General features: G+C 43.8%; 1 protein-coding gene across 8 annotated transcripts in view; it reads right to left on the minus strand.

Moving 5' to 3' along the window:
- The window catches only part of GJC1 (gap junction protein gamma 1), a 30192-nt gene extending 24916 nt beyond the window's left edge, over positions 1 to 5276 (minus strand). The window contains exons 1-2 of one of the 8 annotated variants that reach the window (XM_074319628.1): positions 4950 to 5276; positions 3912 to 3954 (exon numbers count right to left, since the gene is read on the minus strand). The gene's annotated coding sequence lies outside the window, so the exon portion shown is untranslated. The other 7 variants (XM_019752279.2, XM_019752274.2, XM_019752275.2 and 4 more) reach the window with 7 other exon arrangements.
- Between the last annotated feature and the right edge of the window lie 724 nt (positions 5277 to 6000).

Below are 6000 nucleotides of genomic sequence, written 5' to 3' on the forward strand. Positions count from 1 at the left end.
GAAAACAATTTAAAAGTCTACCAGTAAGGGACTAGTTACACAAATTTTAGCACATCTAGCAGTAAAAAAGAAGGAGACAGCTCTATCTGCACTGATATGAAACAAACCAAGATGTATTAGTGAAAAACACAAATTACAGAACAGTGTGTTTAGCACACTACCATTTACGTGTGTGTGTGTGAAATATTAAATGTATGGATAGCTCTAGAAGAATTCACAAAAAAAGGTAAATAGTAATTGCTTTGGCAGAAAAGAAATGAGTGGACTGAGTGAAAAGAGAATAGAGGAGGACTTACTTTTCACTAGGTATCCTTTTAGACCTTTAGAATTTTGTACTAGGTAATACATTACCTACACCAAAAAACAATTTTAAAGCAGTCAATGAAGTGAAATACTCAAAAACAAAACCGTCAACGTCAGCCTTAATATATAACTGTATACTATGTCCAGGTTTCTTGGGACATTAATTATACTGACACTTGACCCAACAAATGGAAGAAATTAAAACCGGAACTTACAATATATCAAAGAAAAAACCTAATCTTCAAATTCTTTATTCCATCTGATAGCCTGCCCAAGCCTAGCTGTGATTGATTACCAAGTCCCCACCGTGTACACCACACCACCGATGATCACTGTATTTTTATCTCTATTAAAACTGCTGAAGATTGATCAGGCCATGACTATTAATACATTTGTATCAATAAGCATTTACTAAGGACCTAACTCTGTACTGGCATCTAAGACTAACAATGAACAAAACCATAAACGGAGGCTTCCTGTTAGAAGAACAAAAGCTTTGTCAGAAGTTAAGTTACTTCAGTATAATCAGCAACTACAAATAAAAAAGAAGTTTTAGTATACACTCATACAATTGTTGAATATATAAATGAACTGTGGCCTAAGTGCTGGGTACCAAGACAGACATTGATCTGGTAAAGACGCCTACAATGGAGGTGGCAGGGAGCATGCAATCAAGTAGGGAAACACAGAAGACTTCAACTGTACTGGTAATGTTTTATTTCTTAAGCTGCAAGGTGGGTGTGCAAATATTTACCGTAGTATTACTTTTTTCTGTCTTAAATATATCTTTCTTTTTATAAATTTTTTTTACAAAAGTGATTTAGAATGGACTATAGTAGACTTAGGAAAATGTGGCCTAGATTAGGATGGGGCAAGAGTCTGGCCTCAGTAAATTGCTGATAGAGCCACTTACTAAAACAGGGTACATTGTAAAAGGTCTAGGTTTAGAGCCAAGATCAAGGGCTCAGTCTGGGCAGCTCAATTTAAAGTACCTCGAACATCTACGTGGAGCTGTTGAACAGTGAGCTGGAATCAGAAAAAGGGCCCGAACTACAGATTAAAACTTGGGAGTATTCAAAACATGTATGATAACTGAAGCCACAAAATAGATCAAACTAGAGTGGGAATGAAGAAAGACTAAGAACCAAGACTTGAGAAAGACCATCAGTTAAAGATCTGGTAGAAGAGAGGGATGGGGCAGCCTGAAGGAGCAGCCAGAGAGCAAGGAGGGACAATCAGAACCCAAGAGAAGAGAGTATGTCAGGAAGGAAATTTGTGAATCCAAATAAACACCTACTCTGAATGGGCAATTAGGAAAACAAGATCCAAGAATGAGTCAAAGGGAATTCCCTAAAAATAGAGTCCAGATCCACTTAACTCTGAACATTTCCCAAAAGGAATGTTATAAACTCAGTCAAAACTGTAAAGTAACAACAAATTCTGTCAAAACTGATACAGCCTACAAAGGCGTAGATAAAAATAATCTTTGTAACTATTTGAGACTTGAACACAGTTTAGAGATTAGAGGATAAGAATAGGGGTGTGTGAAGTTTATTCATTTCTATAGAGACAAACATCAAAACTTATTCTGCAATCCTACACATTTGTTTCAAAGATTTTTAGATAATTTCCAGATTGCTAAACCTTTTTGGCATGTTAAACTATAAACATTTTGAGAGTAAAAACCACGTATTCATTTTTGAATCATCAGCCATCTATCTAGTTCAGATGTAATGTAAGTGCTTGACTGAAAAAGGGGGGGAAAAGGTTCACTGAATGAATGTGTAGGCACCAGAACACTTTTGTCTAAATTGTGCTGGTGCTACAACAATATAGCCTCAAAGAACAAGGTTTACCTGAGGGTTCTACTCATTCCAGACTACTTCACTTCTTTAGAAATAGAATATTATCTACAGAGATCTCATCTTTGCCTTAGGAAAAAAAACCTTGGGGCAACACATTCCACAGGTCTGAATGATAAACCCAAGTGCTGTCAGCCACTGCAGTGTTTGCAAAACTCAAGGATGTATACTCAGGAAGTCAGCCAGTATTGACTGGTCATTCATTGACTCTTGGAGAGTTGTAGAAAATACCAAAGCTCAGATTGAACAGAGTAACAGAATAGGTCTTTACTCCCACACAACTAAGCTCATCAGTTATAGCAGTATGCTTGAAAAACAATTGTTGGCACTTAGCTGATATTAACAGTTAAGAATTGTTTTCTACGTCTAAGTTTCAGGTTAATGATATCAGCTAAAATTGACCTTCTCATACATATTTTCAAAGGAAGTCTACAAAAGCAAAAAAGGAATCCCATCCTTTCTTTGCCTAAATTATCATCACATATTTTGGATAGGAACCACACGTTTCTTTGTTACCTGAAAAGCACAAGCTCAAAAATACGTAATTATAGTCCCAGTTTCACTTAACTATCCAGATTATTACAAATAACAAAAGGAACACCTCATTTATTTTGAAATGTGAACAAACTTCAAATGAAAAAACAGCTTTTTGGAACTTACCACTGTGCACTTGATTTAGGCATGGAACAAACTACATATTTATTAAGAGAATGATGCCCTGGATTTTAATTATATATTTTTGTATTCTGGGAGCCCAATTACTGAATTGATAGGTGAGCCTGGAGATGGGTGAGCAATTAGGAGAGTGGGCAAATCAGAGACAGACCCTGCATCCCTTCCCTTTGGCTGAGTTATACAATCATGAAATAAGCATAAAAAATAATTATTAAGGGATAACAGCATTTATAAGTAAGACTGTTCTGTTCAAAATATGTTACCCTCTTAAATCCTTTGGATTTAAGGCTAAAATTCAATTCTGCCTTCATGAACTGAATAGAAAGGAGTCCTTTGCTCCTTTTAAAGAAAACTGTGTGGCTACCTAGCACAAGTAGAAAACCAATTCTAAAGTCACACAACCTAAAAAGAAGCTTAAAAGCATTGACTTTTGGAAAGGATGTTTGAAATGCTTTGGAAAAGTGCACAGAAGTGTAAGACATTAAATAATATTAAACCATTACAAATGAGAACAATTAATAAAAGGAGAACTTTCATGTAACTTGGATGTATTCTCTTCAAAATGTCCTTTACCTACAATACTCTGCTCACAAAGATCTGGAGAACACTGAGAGATTTGTTTACCAGAGCTTTTTACCTTTTACCCAGAAGTTATTTTACGTTTCTTTGATTCTACCATTACACAGCACTTAAATCCAAAGCAACTGCAACATACAACTCTATGCTAAATTCCAAAAAACAAAACCAACCCCCCCCAGTAAACATAATCACAATTCACAATATTTTTAGTCAGAAGCTCTGTAATTAAGTTTATTTTTCTGCATTTTTATTCTGAATAGTAATACCTAAAACCTCTTTAGGGGGTAAAGGATTTGATCCTAAGATTACATTATCAATCCCTTTTTATGCATAGAAAGTACTTAAAATGTGCTGTTCTCTGTTCATCAGGGAATTAAAATCCCTTTCATTAGTAGTTTGATTTTTATAGTGCTTTCACATATTTTCATTTAAACGTATACACAACACGAATGTATGACAATTTTAAATTTAAGAATACAAGATAACGCTTACCTAGAACTCATTCCAACTTGATTTACTCGATTCCAACTTGAGGCTAAGAAAATAAAGCGTGAGCACAAAGAATCTGTACCACTGCTACTTCTTAATGAACAAAAATTCCTGCAAATGATAAAACCGATCTCGCCCATTTCGCAAAGAAAAAGAAATCCCAATCTAAGACACAACCGCGAAAAAATAATTCTAAACCACACATTCCCCTAAATCTTTACAACTCAAAGCACCAAACGCTGCGGCCAACCACAAAACTGCCCACAATCACAGCGTTAGCGCCTTCCCTTAGTTTTGAATCTGGAAACGGAAGGAAACACACACACACACAAGACACACAACCGTCGTCCAAAGTTTCACGAAGTGAGAAGAAATCACACACACACACATACACAGTCGTCCAAAGTTTCACGAAGTGAGAAAAATCATCTTAAGTTAAGAAAACGCGTTAATCAAGAGGCGACTATCCCTCTCCCCGCCCCAGCTTCACCCCTTCCAGTCTCCGCACTGAATCTTCTCTAAAACATTCGCGGGAGGCAGGAGTCCTGGCGCCCAGATGTTAGAGGGAAGAGTCCAACGAACCGGCGCCGTGGGGAGCGATGTCAGGGGCCGGGCGTCGGAGACAAAGACCAGCCCGCGGAGCGCCCGGCGCGGCCCTGCGCCCCTTAACCGCCCGGTGGAGTTGCTATCACCGCCGAAGCGCCGCCGAAGTGCGCGCCCAGGGTCCCCCGGGCTCCCCGCCAGCCGCCGCGGCCCGGGCCCACCTCCGAGCCGTTTCCCTCCCAATTAGGGAACCGCGCGATTGGGGACAAAGCGGGAGGGTGCGCCGGGGGCGGCGGCGGGACGCGGGAGGCGACGCCCCTCGGGGCTCGGCGGGAACCTCTTGGCGGCGCCTTGTCCCTCCTTCCAACCCCCTCTACCCTGGACCCCGTCCTCCCCCGCCCCTCTCCGCCTCCCCACAAGTTCTCTCGCCCCCCCACCCCACGCCGGGCCCCGCCCCTAGCTCGCTTCTCTCCAGCCGGCCCTGCGGCCGTCCCTCACCGGGCGGCGGGGTCCCCCGGAGCCGCCCTCTCCGCCGGGCCTCGGCCCGTCCCGCGGGCCGCCGCCTCATGTGCCCCGCGTCGCCATCGCCTTCGCCGCCACCCTCGCCTCTCCTCCTCCTCCTCTTTCGCCGCCGCTGCCGCCGCTGCCTTCGCCAGTCTACAGCCCAGGCCGAAGCGGATCCCGCCGCCGCCCGGACCCGCGGGGAGGCGCCTGCGCACTACGCGCCGCGATGGGGGCGGGGGCGTCCCACCGCGGCCTGGGAGCGGGGGGCGCGCGGCACGTGGCACTCGGGTGGGAGGGGGCGTCCCGGAACGCGCGGGCGGCGGCGTGAGCCTCTAACTTGGTGCGGTCCGGGCTACGCGCGCGCCAGGGCGGTCCCGGACGCAGCGGAGGCGCGGCGTGTGTAGGACTCACCCGCGCGGAGTCTGGACCCACTGTGGGCGCAGACTTATGTGGGACAATTCATTCCTCCAGCTTGATTCCCGGGACCGGGGTGCCCCGCCGGCTGGGCCTCACTTGGAGTGAGCGACTAACGGCACCGTGAGGACACGCCCTTACCTGGGTATCCTGAGTGGGTCCAACCAGCCCCAGAGTTTTCCTCTGTGCGCTCCGTCAAAGCTTTGGTCAGGTGTTATACAGGATGCTGATGCCCCTTTCGAGGTTCTGCTCTACAATTACTCGAGGCGCCTACAAGCCTTCGGTGGGCCAGCTAGCCTGGTTCCTTTATGTCGTGACTTTCAGTACCGTTTCTAGACACATTTGAAGTCCTGGACTTCTCGGATTAGCGAGACCCTACTAATAATCCATTTCCTCTTAACCCCTTGCACCCCAGGAGTCTAAAGACTTCCTAAAAATTTGTAGGCATAGGAATCTCGTCTTAAACTGCCTGGTAAGAATCTGAAAACTCCTCAAATACTTGGAGTAAGTGCCCAACAACGGAAGACAATTAAGGAGGTGCGAAAAGCACTTAACTTTGTATAGTGTTTGACAACTCCCGGACTCCTGAATTATCTCATTTGACCATCACTATACAAAAGGATAGGCTTTT

This window comes from Rhinolophus sinicus, linkage group LG15 (assembly GCF_036562045.2).
Source record: "Rhinolophus sinicus isolate RSC01 linkage group LG15, ASM3656204v1, whole genome shotgun sequence".
NCBI lineage: Eukaryota > Metazoa > Chordata > Mammalia > Chiroptera > Rhinolophidae > Rhinolophus > Rhinolophus sinicus.